This window comes from Dreissena polymorpha, chromosome 1, assembly GCF_020536995.1.
Source record: "Dreissena polymorpha isolate Duluth1 chromosome 1, UMN_Dpol_1.0, whole genome shotgun sequence".
Taxonomy (NCBI): Eukaryota; Metazoa; Mollusca; class Bivalvia; order Myida; family Dreissenidae; genus Dreissena; species Dreissena polymorpha.
This window is the reverse complement of record NC_068355.1, coordinates 95159877-95182970: the sequence shown is the minus strand read 5'-3', so window position 1 is coordinate 95182970 and position 23094 is coordinate 95159877.

Sequence of the window (23094 nt, the reverse complement as noted above, 5' to 3'; positions counted from 1 at the left end):
CACTCTTGCCGATATAAACACGGTATATGTGAAGGTAATTTACCTCTATAATTTTATTTTTTATCATAATAAATATAAAATAGTGTGTTGAAATTACAATGAATTATGATACATATTTTTCAGACGCGGTATGATACAACTGTATGCAGGATTTTGAATTGTTTGTATTTCTTTAATAAAGATTTTTTATGTGTTGAGCCACGAACATAACGGTACATTTAGTCATCATGATCGCCTGATGCACAGACGGCTCTTAAAATTGATGTTGCATGTTCCACTAATGTTGGTTCGGTATAGTTAAATATTCAAATTAAAACTATTGTCACATACCACGCATTTTTTAAGAAGCTGCCGCAAGAGAAATGATTTAACGGCCAGCTGCATGCACCACTGATTTTAATACAAACACAGTTTTGCAATTAAGATTATTCAAGCTTTCAATGTGTCGATTACAAGATATAACCACTAACCATCATTAAGTTTTCGAATGGCTACACAAACTAAGCGACATGAATATATAATAATTTAATACAGCGTGTTTAACCACTCTAGCCTATAGTTCCACATTAACCACGCTAAGCCGGTAGTTCCACATCCCCCCCCCCCCCGAAATAACATCCACTACGCGGGTTATTTGCCTGGTATCGAAACGTCACGCCAGAATGGGACAGACTCGTTTGCATGAAATAGGCATTAGGCAAACGGAACTTGAAAAAAATAAATTCACTGAACACATTGAAACAAACTTACACAATTTTTTATATAACACCTATTTACAAATTAATACGTTTTCTGTGTAATCGCCCATTCTTCTATTGAGCAACAGGGGCATATACAAGCTCTCAAGATCTGCAAAAACACAAACGTTCGCTATTCTTCAATTGCATCAATGACGAGGACCAACACAATGGAATGTATAGGATACATTTGGATTATATTAGTTGGGAGAGATTTTTTAATTCATTGCACATTTTCCCCTCATTTTTGTAGTTTTTGTATTAATATTTCACTCGTAGTAATGTAAGTGAAACAAAGTACTCGAGCAAATGCGTGTGATGTCCTAACGAGAGCCGCTTTCTGAATGTCAACCACATTTATCGATATCAGGAAAACGATCGATATCAGGGAATCGTACCAAATTATAAACTGTGTAAATAAAGGTATTGTTGTCTGAATACATAACAGGAAATTCATATATCTCTTTCTATTATGGGGCCATTATATTTGAAAAGGCTTCATTCATTGTGTTGCGCTTGTTTGCATCAATATAAAGAGTGAAACTCCAGCTGCTGGAGCAGTACTGAATTTTCATTAAAAACAATTAGTTGGTCCTTTATTTAAGGCAAGTGACCGATTGCCCAAACAGTACAAAACAGCACAATACAGCACAATACAAACCGACATAAACGCAAAATATGAATAAAGCTGGGGTCATCGCCTTGGAACGGTCAATGCAAAGCATCAAGCCACCATGTTCGACAAACAATTTAACAAAGCACGGACGGATCATTAATTCTCACAATACCCATGTAATACGTAAGAAACATATCTCATTCGACACAGCATATGGTTCTAAAAAAACATTTGATATATTTTCTCATACGAATTCGTCCTCATCGGCCAACATGCTTTATTTGCAAGTGAGTGCTCGAAAGTTCTATTTTCAGTGGCTTTGAAGGTGGTGCTGTAAAGACTTAAAGAGCCTATATCATATGTTTGAAATATTGATGTGGGAATAATCTTGCAAACTAGATACTAAAATAGTCCGAGGAGAACAGAGAGTTAATGAGGAAATTTCATCTTACGAGCCAGTGCTATAATCTCCATCTTACGAGCCAGTTCTATAATCTCCACTTACGAACCAGTGCCTAATCTTAACCTGGCTAAGACAAGTTCGTAAAAATATTTTGCTTTTTTATGTTTTTATCGTAATTTTCATAAATGTCTTAGTTTTAAGAATAGTTAAACAGATCAAAATGTATAGGTGTTTTAAAAGAAAAGGCTCCAAATATTCCAAATATTCATTCCAGAAAGACAATAAAATCGTGTTTAGTAGTTTTTTTAGAAAACGTGATAACATTTTGTTAAAATCGAACAATTAGAAATAACAATGAGTTAAAGGTATAGCATACCTTGCAAGTTTATTGTAATGGTAAGGTCAATCGACGTATACGTTTGGATCAAAATTATATACCACGAGACCGATTCTGGTAAAACTGTACAGGGGAAACGATCATTTACACATGTGTACTAAGTTGGAAACATAATCTGAGAACAAACCACTTTTCACTTCAGTATACATATTTCTAGATTGGGAATGTTCTAAGAAAAAAATGCCTAATGTGCTTATTGATATACTTTGAGATATAACTTATGTTTATGTAATTGGATCTTTTTGATACTTTTAAGTGCATGCACATTGTTTTTAAACATATAATTCATTTCTCTTATTATAATACTAAAAATAAGATAAAAATCAATTATTAACAAAGAGTATAGAAATCTCTCACATTGAGCTCTAGTAGTATCAGCTTCATGATTCTAAGATTTCATTTGAAAATGCTGATGATAATCTACATTTTTGGGCGTAACACATTATTTGTATTCCCACGAAACTTATTGATCACATGGTTTTTAAAGCCAATATGGCTTCCAAGATGGCTGCCAATAAACCTATAAAAATACCGTGTTTGCACAAATTGCATAAACAACTTATAATTTCAACCGTTTTGGTATGCTTTTAAATGTAAGCTATGTATAACATATTATTAAAAATAACTACAACAATTAACTGTTTTTGATGAAATATTACATGTAATGAAAAACGATTAATACACATTAAATTGGTACAAAAAAGGTTGTTTTTTTGCATTGGACATTTTCAATTATTACCTGAAAAGCTATTTGAATGTAATTAACATGTCAACGGTATATATAAACCACAAAAGACTTAGGAATAAAATGGTATATTATTTTATGTGAACATCATCCATGATTATTATATACAATATAAAGAAGTGAAACTCCAGCTGCTGGAGCAGTATTGAATTTTCATTAAAACAATTAATTGGTCCTTTATTTAAGGCAAGTGACCGATTGCCCAAACAGTACAAAACAGCACAATACAGCACAATACAAACCAACATAACACAAAATATGAATAAAGCTGGGGTCACCGCCTTGGAACGATCAATGCAAAGCATTGGGGGTTTAAACCTGGTTATAGAGCGCTCAACCTCACACTTGGCCCATATTCATAATACATTTAAGTGTAAATAAAATTTAACGTCATAGCATTGTAAATCATTAAACAATAATAAAGGGAATTAAAACGCATTCAATTTAATTACTATTTAATTACTCAATTGCATTGAAGATACAAGAGTAACAGAGTTACAACTTTTTGACGAACGATCAAATAAAACTATTAACAATTGTCAACTACACTATTCCTTCTTTATAGAAAAAGATTTGAGAATGTAGCATCATGGAGTTAATATCTCAGATAATCATCGCGCAAATACAGGAAGAAGCAGCAATAATGGGTGTAAAAATTCCATATTACATAGCTTGGTTGTTTATGTGACTGCTAAAAAAATAAAAATAATTAAATCAAACAAGAAACGCCTATCAGAGAGAATATAAATAAAATGGAACGTTATAAACCCAATGACCTATGCATGTAGATTACAACTGGGAAAGTCGGTCGTATGACGTCACAAAAATCCATAATGACATAATGACGTGAACAAATTCCAGGGACAGTACTAAATAAAAATATTAATGGGGCTGTGCTACTAATAAAACAAGTTTAGGTGACAAGCATAAAGTGGATGCGGCAAATGACAATCTGAAGAAAAAATGCATAATGTGCATGTTGATATATTTTAAGGTTATTGATCATTTTTAAACTTGTTATGTTCACGGATATATGGATTTATTTTCGTGCTGATTAGTGCATGTACATTGCATGTAATTAGAATCTAATTCCACTAACTCAAAACAGTATTGTTTATAAAAATAGGAAAATAAGATCATGTAATTGTATGCACATAGCTTACGCATTTAACAACCTAACATGACACATTCAGTTGGAAGTTGTCACTTAAATTATCCAATAAAACATGCTTGTTTCGCAACAATGATTGATTTTTTTTAACACACACACAAGCTGCATAAGATGTGTTTTTATGTATGTATTTATTTTTTTATTTTTTATGGAGGGGTCGAGGGTAAAGCGTCAATGTTTTTACTTAAACTGAAACACTTCATAATACACAATTGTGAGAAAAACTCTTAGACTTTACTAAATTATCAAGTTTCTATATTGTTCTGGTAATGTATACTTTCTTTCTATGTGTTTATATAGGGAAAATATTGCATTCAATAAAGTAAGTAGATTACATCTTATTCCGTTAAGCAACCAAACTAGTTGTGCGTGTGTGTTTTTTGAAGTTTACGAGGTCTTTCCGCGCCTGAATAATGTGTGGACCCAGAGTTGGTTCCACGACTAATACTAAATTAACTCACTAGACTGTACTTTAAAAATCAAATAGGAGACTACTAATAAATTGTAACCAGACATGAAGAGCTATATCTATATGTGAAGCTATTGTGTATCTCTTATTTATAAATATTTAGAAGAAACACAAGTTTTACATTTAAATCCGAATGAACATTATAATAATGCTCAGCAAGAACACTGTATCTTTAATGTAGAACAACACTTAGCGAGAATATATAAAAAATCTAATTCAAGTTGTTAGACATAAAAATTGATGTTTGTTTTCATTAATGTGTCCGACCTTATATTTTTTGCGTCGTGAGTGAAAGTCAGTAATCGTGCGACAAAGTTCAAAACACTCTGGTTGCGTCATACATGCACGGTTCATCGAGTACATGTAAACGTTTCCTTGTAACACAGATGCTCATCTACCACCTGATCGATTGAAGGTCTATATAGTCGGTCAAAGGCTTCAATCATATTTCGAAAACAATTTTTTTTTAATATTTCTGAAACTTTTTTCTGCAAGACCCATGGTGCTGGGAATGGAAGTTGTTGAAAATGTTGCAATCTCTTGAAAGTAATTATGTTTAATAATTTGTTTTTATTTTGATAATGTCTTGTCTAAAATTTAAAATTAGGCAATTGAATGCGATTCTACGAATATTTCTTTATCCATTAATGTACAAAACCATTAATCACCTTACATTTGGAAATGTGAACAGTTTTTTAAGTTATGACTTGGTGTAGTTTTGAACCAAGAAATCGCAACCCAGTTGAAAACATGCGGGGCTTTTATACGATATAATGAACATCGAAGCAGCGGATCGCTTTTTTGCCCGTGTGACGAAAAAAATCCACCCAATTATATAAGGAATTACATCAAGCAGTTTCCTTCAAGATATTCCAATTGTAGAATCAACGTAGACATTGATTTATTACCGAACTACAAGATATGTTTGTATTTTCCATAATTATACAGAACATACATAATTATACATACTTTCCATTCGAATAAGCGAGTTTTAATAAACGATGCTCCCCCCCCCAGCCAAACAAATTCAGCATCCTGAATAAAAAGAATGAATAATATACTCCCAATAACTGATTCAAGAATATTTTCAATATATATTATGCATCTTTTATTAAATAAGACTGTTTATGACAAATAACCGCATGCTTTCTTCTTTCTTACACAATGGGTTTCATACCTTATTTAAACGGTTATTTTACGAAATGACACGATTAAGCAAATCATAATTGAGTAATTGGTTCAGAAACATTGCAAAACAAGTTGTATCATAGCTTGTTAACGTCATTCTTTCAATAAAGACCAATATTAAAGCACATTAACCATATATTTTGTGTTTTTAGTGGAGTGGGGGGCGTAGGAGCATATTTGCCCAATAATTACGTTTAAATTCATGCACAAATCTTGTGATATATATAGTCTTTTGTTGAATAGTTTTTGATGAAAATGAAAGGTAACACAAAACTTACAATTTACTCGACCTTTGAAGTACGCGTTTTCGTGATCATCTTGTACATCGACACAGATGTGACATTGTCTTGTTTTTTTTCATTTACGTTTTTTGCATTCCTTAGTATATCGTTCTTACGGCTTTTTAAGTTGTGAGATCAAGATATCTTGCTCAAGAACTGAGTTAGTATGTCGCCGGAACAACATAACTTAATCTTGGCAACAAGATTACAAGTTGTGAAAAAGAAATAACTTGTTCCTTCAAGATATCAATGAGAGACAGCTAGACAATCAGAACACTAGTAATTTGTTTGACGTATGTATAAAACGACTGATAAAAGGAAAACTGTCATGCATGACTCTTTATGATATGAATAGGATAGGCTCGTGCATTAAAATGCTTTTTAAACTGCGTGTATTCTGATTGGTCGTTGCCACGAGTATGTCTCAATAATTAGTGTAATATATATCATTACCAAGACTGATTAAGTTGTTCGAATTGCTCACATTATTTGATGTATTAAAGCGTTTGAAGAAATAAACTGATAATCGAAAAGGCAAGGATTCGTTAAAAAGTGTTAATTATCTCGAAGAAATAAGCTTTACAAAATTTACTCAATTTACCACTCGAGAGTACTAGTCTGTGTTTTATAATAATTCGCTTGATTACTCCCTTATTAATACAAAGCGACATGGTTTAATCGACTGTATTTGCAAATGATCGACTTGCTTATGCATACAATTCAATTCAAACCACCCGTTCGAACGAAGACGCCAGACATTGTGTAATGTTGTATTTTCTTATCTAGTATAAAGAATAAATGTATGATCATTCTAGGCATAATTGTATATTGACAAAAGACTTTGTTCGGAATACCTGTATGCCCAAAACATAATTGGCTTAATAAACAGATTTGAAAACACATAAACACACAACACGATATGGATAATCCTGTAAACATAATAAGTAGAATAAGTAGGATGATCTTAAACATTAAAATTGACCACATTTAAATTGGACATGGGTGCCATCTCCGGTTATAAGCGACACATGTTTAGTAGATCGACTAACAACACATTTTTTGTTGACACTGCAAATGGTATATTCTGAGGTTATAGGTAGGTTGCAATTTCATAGTTATGTGCACTTAAAAGATAAATGATTCTTCTCTGAATCGCATAACATGGACGGATTTTACAAATAAGCTGACATATGTTGAAAAATAAACAAGAACACTCTACTCAACTCATTGATATCTGAATTATATAAAAAAAACTCCCAATTTTAGCGACACCTTGGAAGTATAATAGGCTTGTGTATTAAAACATCGGAAAAGAGAGGAGGGGCCTGTGATCAAGGGCTTTCTAATGAGCGATCCGAATGAGTTAATGCACCCACTGTTGTATGTGATCAGCTGGACAGGTTACGGTTAATCACATTTTTAAGATAAACGTCTGTTAAGATAAGCTTCAGTCCAAATACATAACAAGGGTTCCGCGGTCAGAGACATATGCCCCCCTAACAGGGCTTTGAACTAATGACCCCAATCATAATAGGGATCATCTACTGACCAAGGCAAATGCACACGTGAAGTATCAAGACACTCGGTCAATTCGTTGACGAGTTATTGATTGGAAACTATTTTCACACTTATTGTGACAGTGACCATGACCTTTGACCTAATGAACCATATTTCACTTCTACTGTCCAAGGCAAATGTACATGGGAAGTATTAAGCCGATCGGTCAATTTTTTATTGAACGAAAATGATGTTCACACTTATTGTGACAGTGACTTTGACCTTTGACCTAGTGACCCCAATTTCAATCGGGTTCATCTACTGTCTTAGGCCAATGCACATATAAAGTATCAAGCAAATCGGTCAATTCAACAAACTGGTCTACCGACAGACCGACCGACAGACAGACCAACCGACATCCATCAAAACAATAGACTCCCTGTTCTGCGACGAGGGCATAATAAATTTAAAAGCAATGCTATTTTCAAATAATTCCAGAAAACAAATTTGCTACCAATTAACATATATTAAATAGTTAACAATTTAGTCACATTAATACCGTGATGGAAATTCAATGGCCGTTATTTCTTTTTTGGCAACCAGCCCCTGCATTGGGAAGATAAATGCAAGATATGGCGACACAAACTTCAAGGGAATGGTACCGGTTAATTTGGCAAACGCAGCTTTTTAAAATTAAAATGGAAGATATATTTTTGTCGACAACAAAAAAAATACATTAATTATTAATTGCATTACCAACCTTTTTTACCATTTGGGTTAAATTGAATTGATTATATATACATACATATATGATTTTGTTTTGGTCATTTTGAGTTTTTCTCACAATTGTTTATAATGAAATGTATAAGTTTTAGTAAAATGAACAAAAGTACAATGACGCAACATACTTAGCGGTATAAATGGCACTGTTCATGTATCAACACAAGTATGTTTATTAGAAATATAAACTCACATCTTACAACAGTGTGTGTTTATTAAGCAAATGTAAGATATTTTAGTGCGTCCGTGTAAATATAACATTTTTTTCCTATTTTTCTATCATTTTATACCATTTGTATATCCAATGACAGTATAGTATATTCAAATTACATACAATGTTCAGTAACTTATCAGTATAAAACAATCCATAAAATGTACAAAACAAGATTTAAAGGCAACTATATCTTAAACATATCAGCAAGCACATGAGGCATGTTTTCTTTAGATTTGTCATGTTGAATTAAGAGTTCATTTACAGGTCGTCCCTGCGTCATCACGATGTCATTCAATATCGACCTGATGTTTTTCATTTACTCACTTTTCCTGTCATATATATATATAAATAATATTTCATATTATTACTCAGTCTTGTTGTTGTTTATGAATGTAGTTTGTATGATAATTACATTCAAATTGCTTTTCAGATACAAATTGAAATATATCTTTCGCAAAAATAACTAATTGTGTGTACTGATTATTCGTGTATTTAATCATTTTGTGTTCAATTTATTATATTTTATCAAAACCTATTAGTTTAAAAAAATGATATGAATTGCTTAAATTAAAAAGCTTACCAACACTGTGGACATTATATTCTGTTTGTGCCATTTGTGAAAACACAGTATTTTTTTGATTTATGTAAGGCCATCTTGGCGGCAATGTTGGATTTAGACCCGATTGGAACAAAAAAAAACACCGTGGGAACAAAAAATAATATTTCAACGAAGACAATGTTGATTATCATCAGCACATCATTCAATTAAAATTTTGAAATCATGCATCATGAGCCTCTTTTCGTCTATAGCTCAATGTGAGATTTGTTATGCCATGTGTTGATGTTTTTTTCATCTTGACTTTACTAGTAATATTAAGAGAAATTACTTTTATGTTTAAAAACACTGTTTAGTTAAAACATATTTATTTTAAACAATACATATTGTTATACATCGAATTACATACAACATTTATACAGTTAACATGTTTGGATAGGATGGGAACGAAAGACAATGTCTTATAGTACTTCTCCTTATACAAATACAATAACATGTTGTTAGACGAACATAGTTGTTTTTGATGATTAAACAATAATATTGGCATGCAAGAAAAAGAAAGAGAAACTATGAGTATAGAGTTTCATTTGTTAAAAAGGAAAAAAGAAATGTTATAGGTTAACATTTGAAGGGTGAAAAAAAGGATTGACAGAGTTCGTGGGAAAGATTATAAGAAGTTTTGAAATACATGATTATGGCAAAAGAGGGAAAGAAGGTTGAGAGTCGTTCTGTAGCATATTAAGAATCAAATCGATTGCTTTTTACAATATATTTGTGAACTGCGTCAGCTATTTAAGTATTTGTGAAGAAGTCACGAGTGTTGTCTCCATATAGAACAGTCTCAATGCAGGGAACAGATATACGGATATTGAGTTAAGAAGTTCGTCGCGAATATGTGCATACTGAGTGCCTTCGAGGAAATAATATGACGTCGTTTCACGACGTCCGCATTAGCATAACGGGGATGTTATAATATTGCGTCTGAAAAGATGTTCATTTAAAGCACTACACTTTGTTCTTAGGCGCGGTGTAACATTTGAAATCGTCTTTCGCCGTATGAAAATAGGGGATTTGCAATCGGTCGATATGTGTGGTGAGCCTTTTGAAAGAATTGATAGATTCAGCGTTTTTGGCGTCATCGGGGAGATTATTCCATTCAGATACAGTGGACGGAAGAAACGAATTTGAATAAAGTGACCTTCGCGCTTGAATTGTTTGGAGATGTGACGAATTTCTAATGAGTAATTGTTACTCGACCCAACTGTTTCGGGCAAAAGAGACTGTAAGTAGTTTGGAACATTGTTCGAGTTCATTTTGTACATTAATATTAGTTTATGTTTGTGTCTTCGTTGACTGAGAGTTCCCATCCTAATTCATTATAAAGTTCTTCTAATGAGACTAGAGTGTACAACCGGATGTTATTCGCGCGGCTTCGATTTGGATTTTTCTTGTTCATCTTTACATTTTGCGTACACTTATCAAATACAGCGTCTGACTACTCAAGGATCGGTCTTATAAACGATACATATATTTTCTCGAGAGCTTTTCTATCAAGCATTATTTTTAATAGGATTTTTTAAACAATGTTTATGCACTTAAAAGTATCAAAACGATCCAAAAATACATAAACATAACAAGGTAACAAACCTCGTATATCTCAAAATATCAATATGCACATTAGGCATTTTTTTATTTGTCATTTACCCCACCCACTTTTCCTGTCGTACAAATCACATGTTTATAATAATATTCTCATAAAATTATATCTATATTCCATAGTCCCATAGGTGTGTATAAATGTAGTAAGGATGTTAATTGTATCTTAACTGTTTTTCAAGTACAAATTGAAATATGTCATAAGCTCAAAACACATGGGTTTTTTAGCATTTTTTTCATTGATTAAGTCTTTTTAATACAATCTTTAATATTTCACCAGAAAACTTATTTGTTGAATAAGAATAATATGTTTTAAATGACTCGAATTAAAATATTGACAAAATCATGAAAAATATGTTTTTTGGCAAAAAACGGTATTTCCTATGTTTTTGGTCGGTCATCTTGACGGCCATCTTGGATTTAGACCCTGTGGGCATGACATTTTTCTTGGGAACAAAACTTTTCTTTTACCCAAGACAATGTTAAACATAATCAGCATATTTAAAACAAGTTCCAATCATGCACCGTGGACCTCCGTACCTACTAGACTATCTCTAAGGTTTTGCTGAACGAAAAATGAAACACGGGTTAGAGTACTCTACAGAAAAACATGACGTGAGGATACATTAAGATGGGCTATATTTATAAGGACAATTGACCTAAGATGGGCTAAATTTATAAGGACAATTGATCTTCGAACTCGCTAAGTGGGACACAAAGACGGGACATGTGTCATTGAAGATTGTATTTCAAGTATGGAAATACTGAAATTCGAAGAACATTAATTTCTTCTCTGATTTCGCGGCTAAACCGATTACGATTTCAAGATCATATAAAAAAAACATTCTGAATGTTTTAATTTTTAGGACTGAGTTACCGTTTGCACGAAAGACTAATACCCTACCTAATAAACACACCAATGATGTTTATTGATATATATTTGCCCACACAGAAACCGTGTTTGTTTCACAGACCCATAAAACCAGATACTTTTTAAAAGGGTGTCAAGTGAAATTGGCTGACACTAGACACTTCTGTAAACCAGTATTCAGCTATCGTACTCATTTCTAATTAATATTGTGCATACACTGAGCAGATATTTCCGATGCAAAGCGCTTGAAGTATCATTGAAAACTAGTCAAAACATAATGCTTGCATTATATAAACAATGATATTTGCGCCTTCTCTGTTCATTCATTCTAGCATATCCATTTGATACAACCTCATAGCATTATACTATAATATGAAATATGACAAAGCCACAAGCGAGCTCGATTAATGTTTAAATAAAAAACTAACAAAAACTTTAATAAAGATAATATTTCAATTAAATCATTAAAGGCACTTCCTAGCAGAAGAATGTGGAGTTCGTAAAGACTGGTATAAAAAATTAGGAAATTAACTTTTAATTATTATGTTAATCAGGAATTAAACAACAAACGGGTCATATTAAAGGGTTTCATGTGACCTGATGAACTGAACTGTTAGCCCAAAACCCTGCCCAAAACAGATTGACACACTATCAGTTGCAAGCCTTGCAACCACAAGTTTAACTACGAAGGTCAGATCGGGATTCGAACCCAAAAACCACTAATGACCCATCTAATGATACCGGCCTTGGTTGCTCTACCAATTTAGCTATCTGACCTTTTGAAAAAATATATAGGTAAATTGCAATGCTGTATAATAGCATGATTACCTTGCTGAGGATTTTTACAAAGAATTACATTAAACTGAACTTTTCTTATGATTTAGAACATTGTATTGTCAGTTCAAAAGCTCACTTGAGGTAATGTTTGAAAAGCCCACAAAAGCTTCTGTTTGTAAAATAGTGCTAATTTTTCGCCTTGTAGTTTAGATAAAGTCAATTTATTTTGCACAAATCTTGTAAAAATATATATGGTTCGAATACCAACTGCGGATTAGAGCAACAAAACAGTCCTTGTAACTTATTAACTTCAATATTTTTTATTAGTAATTATCCAAACCATAAAGTGACCTATACTTTAATAGTTATGTATACCTGAAGAGAAGATATATATGTGAAAGTTGCTGGAATGCATTAAACTATAAACAATTGTGCAGCGAACAAAGATTGCATTTACAAGTGCACATGATCGTCACTGGCATCAGCAATGATTTCTCCATGTTGCATACTGTATAAAGATTTGACAAGGGCAAGGCAGCATATTTGTTTTATTTTCCCTTTTGAGCATTTAAAATCAAAGTTATTTCATATTACCATAATGAAGGAATAAATGCATGGTAGGTCAGCGACATTATGTCACCAACCAAAACATGTTATTTAATACCATTGATATAACACTTTGACAATTTTACACATGTAAATATATATTGTCATAAGTACCAAAATACTATGACTCAATTAATTTGTATATTTCTAACTACTGTTAAAAAGTCATTCTGGTTAGCGACTGTCACGTCACACACCGTACTAAAGGTAGCGACTGTCACGTCACCCACCGTTCTAAAGGTAGCGAGTCACTGTAACGTCATCAACCTCAAAGTTATTTATATCTTATTTGAATTAATGTTTTAAATATGGTTAATCACATTTTATCAAATCGTTTGATTGCTTGAATCAATCACATTTTATAGTATCTATAAACATTGCACTATTTGTATTTATTTTCAAATAATAAATTTAAAATCTACATGTGTTGCTTTTATACGGTCACCAAAAGCTGTACTATTTTGATTACTATCGGACGTTTCACCACATGGATCAGTACGATGTGATGATGCATGATTTAATTGTGCATAAGGATGTTCTATATAAACATGAGAGTTTGTGGCAGGCATTGAGTAAGAATGGTCCTGAAACGAGGCGCCTCGGACCTGGTCGATTGTGTAGCGGTTTGGGATACATATTTTTCAGTTTTACTCAAATTACTTGTTATTTTTTGTCGTGTTTGAGTTTTCCGTGGATTGCGTAGAATTTTTATGATTTACGAGACGGTACAATACTTAGAAATTATCATTTCCAAGCAGCAAAGAATTTTCTTTTTTTCATTTGAATTTATTGGATATGTGACCAATGTGGTTTGTGGCCGTTTTGATTCACGCCCTTTAAAAATACAATGATGTCAAACTTTAGTAAAGAAGAGGCTGCCTCAATTTCAGACGCATGTACCCACCAAATACCATCCAGCATACCAGTTTTGTATATATCTAATGACATGGCATGGCCATGATACATGTGTACCTTATTCTGCCAATAGTCCCAAGCATTGACAATTCTTTGGCAGATCAGATTTCGAAACAGTTGAGAATTATCAAAATCTCTTGCCACTGCATGATTTAGACAGTGAAAGAAACAGTTGCCATCTGGTGGTACAAGATGCACTAAATAGAGAACATTGTCTATTTTCTCAAATTTAGTAAGTGACATTTTCTGTCAAATGAAATGTTGTCTTTTTGTTGACTGTTAAAATATTTAAAAATGTCAACGATCGGATTTGTTTTTGAATGAAACGCAGATTGTATCAGTTTAATCTGAAAGTACTGGTTTGACGATGCTTTTGAAGAGGATGGATATATAGAGGATATTTGTTGGATTCGGTGGAATATCGATTTTCCCAGAAAAGCAGCGAAAAATATCGATATTTTCACTGTTATTTTCACTGTTTAAAACAGTGAAATACCAGTTTATTTCACTGATAATTCTGTATAAATCACTGGAAAGCATAAAATAAATAAGCATCCATTTAAGTTAATCTACATCGCCGCAATTGTGTAATTTTTATTGCCTTCATTATCCGCAGGTCAATAGTTAATAGTTGTGGTGCAATCGTTTTCGTTCTTGGACACTGCACTCCTTTCAATGAGATTTATTTACCTAAAATATCTCATATTTGAACTTACAATTGTTTTGGGAGTGATGGTCCAAACAACTGGATAAAACAGCAACAATATGCTAACCCATTATTTTTCGAGGAACATAATTGAGACTTCCTGTGCTAGCCCACAATCACAGTATGTTGGGGTATAATAATAGTAAAATTTTGTTTTTCTTCTCAAAAGATTGTCGTAGATTATATTTGAGGAATATATCATCCAAGACTACAACTTTTAGAAAGCCATTTTTTTTCATTGATAAATAAGGTTTTGTAACAATCTATACTACATAGATAGCTTTAACAGCAGCACATGTGTGGCTCACCTGAAACTGATTGTTTCCTAGTGGTGTTAACTAACTTTTCATGAAGATCTAGAAAAAAGGCATTGTGAGTATGAATAAACTATTTGCGTCCATCCGATCTAGTTGAGCCTTGTTACCGAGTCCCTACTTTAATTTATTTGAACATTCTGATCAACTGCCATGAATATCAGGTAAAAAATGTAAGTGTTAACATAGATTTTAATGATTTTAGTTATTGATCAAATGCTTGGAAGCACATGACCCACTTTGGAACGTGACCTGTTAATCACTGAGACTAGACCTTGTGACCTAAATGTTGAATACTAGTATGTTACTTTCAATCTTGACTTTGAAATCATTTAAAATAATGTTCTAACCAATTTACAAGTGGATCAGAAAGAGAATGTGACCACTAAAGTATTAACACAGACCTTTTCTTATATTTGACATAGTGCCCTAATTTTTGATAGAATATGAAACCCAAAATGATATAGAGGTGACTAGTTTCATAAGAATCTGGCAAAGAGGTGACACCCTAATTTTAACATTGTAAAATGATATCTTATGTGTTCACAATAAACTTTGGATAAAATACAGCAGAAAAAGAGTGATAACAAAAGCTCACCTTGTCACACATCATAACAAGTGAGCAAAATAACCAAAACTATGACATCATATTATGCTCAGTTACTTCCAATAACAAAAAATGTTACTTTTTAAACAAATACAATACCTTCCCTTTCTTACTACAGGCTGTTCAAAACCAGATAGCCTGTATCGCTCACCCAAAACTCCTTCTATAGTGTCAAAACTTGTGTATGATTTGACTAAGTTGTAATTTAGCTTTAGTCTGCACATGACCAACTTGCAAATTCAGCTTTTGATTTGATTAAGATGGACATTGTAATCAATTTTCATGTAAATCAGGAAGATAATGTGACCTGAAGATAGATAAAGGAAGTGTTCTATATTTTGACCTAATGACCTAGTTTTTGACAAACTACCAACTTTCAAAATGAAACTTTATTTCATCGAGATAACATTCTGTCCAATTTTCATGAAGATCTAAAAGAAAATGTGACCTCTGGAGTGTTCACTAACCTATTCTGTGATTTGGTTTGTTGACCTAGTTTGGACCACATATGACCTACTTTCAAACTTAACCTAAATTGACCGAGATGAGCATTTACCAACCTAAGACAAACAAGGGCTGTTTGTAAAACATGCATACCCCCATATGGGTTGTCAGTTGTAGTGGTAGCCATTCAGTGAATACATTTTTGTCACTGTGACCTTGACCTTTGACTAGTGACCTGAAAATCAAAAGGGATCATCTGCCAGTCATGATCAATTCACCAATGAAGTTTCATGATCCTAGGCCTTACTATTCTTGAGTTATCATCTGGAAACTTTTTTACTGTTATGAGTCACTGTGACCTTGACCTTTGACCACGTGACCTGAACATCAATAAGGGTTATATACCAGTCATGATCAATGTACCTATGAAGTTTAATGGTCCTAGGCATAAGCATTTTTAGTTATCATCCGGATACTATTTTACTGTTTTGAGTCACTTTGACCTTGACCTTTGATCTAGTGACCTTATCATCTGCAAGTCATGATCAATGTACCTATGAAGTTTCATCATATTGACAACGACAATTGACAAGACATGACAATAATTATTAGAATAAGAATAGATAATTTCTACACGAAAGCGTTTTTTTTTTCTTATCTCCGAAAAACAGAGTCGAGATCGGTGCGAAGTATACTAATTTTTCTTAAGTGAGGTAAAAATACATGCACACCTGAATATTATAGCCTGTTCCAACGAGTATACATGTCGTTGTTTGATGTATAGATTAGTAATGATTTCATCCATGCCTTTTTGTCGCTAGTCTTTTGGCACACATAAGCATTCATTTTATCTGTGTTACTTTTTTACTTCTGATGTTAACAAAAAGCTGACTTTGACTAAAAAGCTATTTTTAGGATTAATGCTTACCATAAAAGCGTGATATTATTGATCTATAAAATAATAGTAGTGATATTTACGTTTTGTTAAAACTAAGCACTTTTTAAACAAATCTTTTTATGCTCACAGCATATGATATATACACAGTGTGCAATAATATTGTAGTGAACTAATACTTGTAAAACAGTATCTGAAATACCATAAAATGTAATGTATTGCTTAATTGTCTAACGTGTCTGTTGTTTACAACCCTTACATTGATATATTTTTTTTTGACCAACACTTGTTAAACATACCCCTGTATATCACCAACTGTATTTGTATTGTTTTCACGTTTAAACTTTTACTTTTACAAAACTAACAGTGGTAAGGTTTTCATAAATACTAGTTTATCAGAACCCGGCTTATCACCAAATGTACTTGTAATTGATTTTTTAACTTCTCTGTAATGAATATAGCATACATATGTATATTCAATTTATGTATAATTCCATATATATGCTATATAGCTAAAGCATAGAATAAACATATTACATCTTTATGTATACAAAATTAACATTGATATTGTGTTTATCAATATTTGCTAATGGAACCAGGCTTACCACCAAATGTACTTGTATTGTATTTTTTAATCTTCTGTAATGGATATAGTACAAATACGTATGTACAATTTATGTATACCACAGAATAACCATATTACCTTTTGTATGTATACAACATTGACATTGGTATTGTGTTTATCAATATTTGGTAATCGGAACCCGGCTTACCACCTAATATACTTGTATTGTGTGTGTTTTTTTAACTCTTCTGTAATGAATATAGTACAAATACGTAAAAACAATTTATGTTTAAATCCTTAAGTATGCTCTTTTGTTAAAACTTATAATAAACATATTACAATGTGACATTTAATATGAATATACATAAACCTCAAACATATTTATTTATTTATTTATTTATTTTTTAAATCTTACATACCGAAAAGTAACGTCTTATACTTAGAGTAACTTAATTACTTAAACTTATAAAATACATACTCCAGTGAAATTCTTATTATTACTCATACCCACGTTTTTAAACTTCCGCTTTGAGAACATTAGATACCGATAATTTATGTCTTATATTTAGGGCAATTTACCTTGCAGAAGCACATTGCTTGTTTTTGTGTGTTCATATGTTTTATTTTATTCTTTTTTTTATGTCTCTACTAGGGACAAGTCTATTATTTACTTTTTACTTTTGTGACTATCTCTTTCTACTTCTTCAAGTCTATGGAATATTAATCTTTTTGTATTCCTAATTGTTGTTTTCTATTTTTGTTTGTATGTATGGACATGTTATGTCCTATAAGAGAAAACCAACTGGACATATTTAAAATAGAAACTTACTGGACAAGCACATACAAAAACAAACAATCACATCACCCTCCACCTACTTAAATGATTAAATTATGTACTTTAAATGTTAAAGGATTAAACAATAAAGACAAACGAATAAAAATCTTCAAATTGTTAGACGAAAAAAAAATAGTATATGCCTTTTACAAGATTGTCATTTAACACCTACTTTAGCACAAACCTTAAAAGATGAATGGGACGGAGAAATCTATCTCAGTGGAGAACACACTAATAAACAAGGCATTGCCTTTCTGATAAAAAAAATTATAGGGGTCACAGTCGATAACTTTAAGGAAATAATAATTGGCGGACAAGCAAGTATAGATATCAAAATACACGAAACACAAATAACATTAGTCAACGTCTACGGCCCTAACATAGACGATTCCACATTTTCCGAAACATTACAATCCTTTATAATTAATAACCAAGATAAAAATATTATAATCGGTGGTGATTTCAATACTGTCCTGAACCAATAAATAGATAAAAAGAATGGAAACCTTTATACTCATACTAAAAATAGAAACATTTTAAATAACATAATTGAAAACTACAATACGATAGATATCTGGCGTACAGTATACCCAAACGAAAGCCAAATTCACCTGGCACTCAAACACAAAACCAACAATATTTTGTAGATTAGACTATTTTTTAATATCTGAATCTCTTTGCAACATTATTGATACATGTAACATAAAACCAGGATTTATGACTGACCACTCTCTAGTTGAACTTAAACTGCACAATAAACAACCTGAAAGAGGCCCAGGATACTTTAAAATTAACAACAGCATCTTATTAGATACACAATATCAAACACAAATAAAACAGGAAATATTAAATACAGTTCAAAGTAATAAAGATGCAAACCCAAACACGTTATGGGAAGTAATTAAAGGAAATATACGTAACACAACAATTAGATACACATCATTTAAACAAAAAGAAACACACAAACTTGAAACTGAAACCATCAAAACCATTGAAACACTTGAAAAACAATTGCATCAAACAAACACAAAAGATACCACAGACATTGAACATGAAATAACATTTAAAAAAAAAAAATATTAGATGGATTCTATCATACACATCTCAATGGAATAATACTAAGAGCGCGTGCACAGCATGTTTAACACAATGTAAAAAAATACAAATATGTCGCAAACATTGAAAAACGTAGAAGTGAACAAAAAACTGTACACAAATTAGTAGTCAATGGCAAAGATGTAACAAACAGAACTTAAATACTAGAAGAACAACGTTTATTTTTCGAAACCCTCTATAAACGAAAAATGTTGAAAATAACACCCTTTTTAAAAATACGCATCACTCTTTAAACCAAGAGGAAAAACAACTGTGCGACGGATTGCTTAATGAATATGAATGTGGATTAGCCCTAAAAGAAATGAAAAATAACAACAGCCCAGGATCTGATGCATCACAATCGAATTTTATAAAATATTCTGGAATGATATAAAAACACATCTAATTAATTCACTTAACTATTCATTTAACAACGAAAACTTAACTACTCTACAAAAACAAGGTATTATATCACTTATTCCAAAACCTTGAAAAAACTTAGAATCCTTATCAAACTGGCACCCGATAAGTTTACTAAACAATGATTATAAAATTTCAACTAAAAGTATAGCAAACAGAATTAAAAAAATATTACCATCAATCATTTCAAAATCTCAATCTGGTTTCATAAAAGGACGTTACATTGTTGAAAACGTTCGTCTTATACAAGAATGCATAAACTATTTCAACAATTCAAAATAATCCTGGTCTAATATTCTTTGCAGACTTTGAAAAGGCATTCGATTCGCTTGATCATTCATTTATGTTCTCTTGCTTAGAAAATATGAAATTTGGTGAAAATCTCATTCAATGGTTCATACTATTCTATACCGATATTAACAGTATAATCATTCACAATGGATTCTTTTCAAACAGTTTTAACATCGAACGAGGAGTTCGACAAGGATGTCCACTCTCATCATCGCTATTTATTATTTGCATCGAGTATCTATCACATCACATCCAATCAAATAAACACATAAAAGGCATATCACTAGAACTTGACGAAGAAATCAAACAATCCCTATTTGCTGACGATGCAACTTATTTTTAAATGACAATTACGATTCTTTCCATAACCTAATAGAGTCGCTAACCCTTTACGGAATGACATCGGGTCTTAAACTAACAAAAGTAAATGTACTGTGCTACGATTAGGTAAATTAAAACAAAATAATGTTCAATATAAAAAGAAATGAAATTTAATTGGACATCCGATGAAGCCACAACGTTATGAATTACATTCACAAATAATGAAAAGGATACAGTTCTTAAAATCATACTACCTAAATTACAGAATTTTAAAATTGCTTACAATCATGGCATCATCGCAAACTTACACTAATCGGAAAAAACACAGATTTGAAAACTTTTTTAAATTAATATATGTATTAACAGTTCTCCCAAATCCACCAGATGATGTTATAAACGATATTAAATCAGAAATATTTAATTTCATATGGAACGGTAAGCCTGATAAAATAAAACGAACTCAGTTAATTCAATCTGTAGAAAATGGAGGTATCCAATTAACGAACATTGACTCATTCTTGAATCCAATCAAATGCAGCTGGGTTAAACGATACCTAGATAATACCAATACGAGTAAATGGAAATTATTCTACCAGAAAATCCTAAAAAATATGGTACTCCTTACTTTTTGAATGCAACATCAGCAATACTATCTTACATGAAATTGCAAACGAAAACATATTTCTGTCTGATGCTCTATCAGCGTGGAGTGATGTCACTCATAACTTAGAAACCCAAACCAGCAGTAAAACAATTTTATGGAACAATAAAGACATAACTTCAAACAATAAGACGTTTTTCTATAAAGACTGGTTTGAACGAAGCATTAAATATGTCGACCAATTAATGACTACAGAATTAAGGATTTCTACTCTTTTGATAATATATGCAAACATATACGAAATACCTTCAAATAATTTTCTGAAGTACTTCACACTTATCAAAAGCATACCCATACTTTGAAGAAAAAAACAAAACAAATAAAATATTTTACACACTACAAATTAAAAACCCTACAGAAAACTCCAAAATCCAAAATAAATGGCAAGTCCTTTTTGGAGAAAATGAACTTAATTGGAAACACATATTTACCGTGCCATATAAAGCAACTATTGAAAGCACACTGAGAAATTTCAATATAAATACATCCATAGAATTATAGCTACAAATAAATATCTCTTTAAATGCAAATTATCTAATTCAAATCTGTGTGACTTCTGCATTGAAAATATTGAAACTATAGAACATCTTTTTGGGAGTGCAAACACATCCAACCTATTTGGAATCAATTAATATCTTTTCTTGAACAACATCAACTAAACGTTAAACTATCTTTCTTAAATGTAAGTTTCGGAATTAACTCATTGAAATCAATAGACTGTAATAATATTGTGAATTATATGGTTATATTGATGAAATATTTTATCTTAAACATGAAGTACAAAAAACAAGTACCAAATTTTAATTGTTTTGTCCATAGTCTTAAACTAAAATCCAGATCGAGAAAAAATAGCCCTCAGTAATGACATATTACAACAAATTTGAACAAAAATGGAATCGGATTAAATTCTCATAATGTTTTGTCCACTTATATACATTTCACTCAAATGTTAGTTTATCTCTCTAAAATAGTTTTGTTTATTTTTTTTTATTTTTTTTCAATCTGACAAGATCATTGTGAATATACAACAAACACACACGTCCAGTATGCTTTCTTCCGACTCTATACAACTCATTTTTCATAACTATTCCTCTGTTGTTCTTTTCTCTTCTCTCTCTCCCATTTTTATATATATATATAGCATATTTTGTATAACATGTCTGAACTTTATTGCTTTGTACAATCACTATGTTGTATGATCATATACATGTTTACATTGTATGTATGATTTGAATAAAAAAATATATATAAAAAAAAGTTTCATGATCCTAGACGTAAGCATTCTTGAGTTATTATCCGGAAATCATTAAACTTTTTTGACTCACTGTGACCTTGACCTTTGACCTAATGACCTGAACATCAATAGGGGTCATATGCCAGTCATGGTCAATATATCTATGTAGTTTCATGATCCTAGGCCTAAGCATTTTAGTCACTGTGACCTTACCCTTTTATCTAGTTACCTGAAAATCGATAGGGTTCATCTGCTAGTCTTGATCAATGTACCTATGAAGTTTCATGATCCTAGGCATAAGCGTTCTTGAGTTATCATCCGGAAACCATCTGGTGGACGGACCGACTGACGGACTGACCGACACGTGCTAACAATATACCCCGAACAAGCCACATAAGAAATGTAGCATAACACATTCTTAAAGTAAAGACATCTGTGCAATGATATCTTTTCTTCAAATGGTAAAATGAACAAACAAGAGGGCCTGAAAGGCCCAAAGTCGTTCACCTGAGATAACAAGATAGTATTGGGACAAATATTGTGACCAAAATTCATGAAGATCGGAAACTAAATGTGACCTCTCGAGTGTTAACAATGTTTTACTATAGCAATATAAGAAAAAAATGCCCCCCCCCTGGGCCTGGCAGCCATGTTTTTCAGCCAATTGTAACCATTTTGGGAACTGATCCAAGATATCATTGAGACTTATATTCTGGCAATTTTATGAAGATTGAATATAAACGTGGCATTTACAGAGTTAACAAGGCAAATGTTGACGGCCACGACGCCATAAAGCGATCACAAAGCTCACATGAGCACGTTTGTGT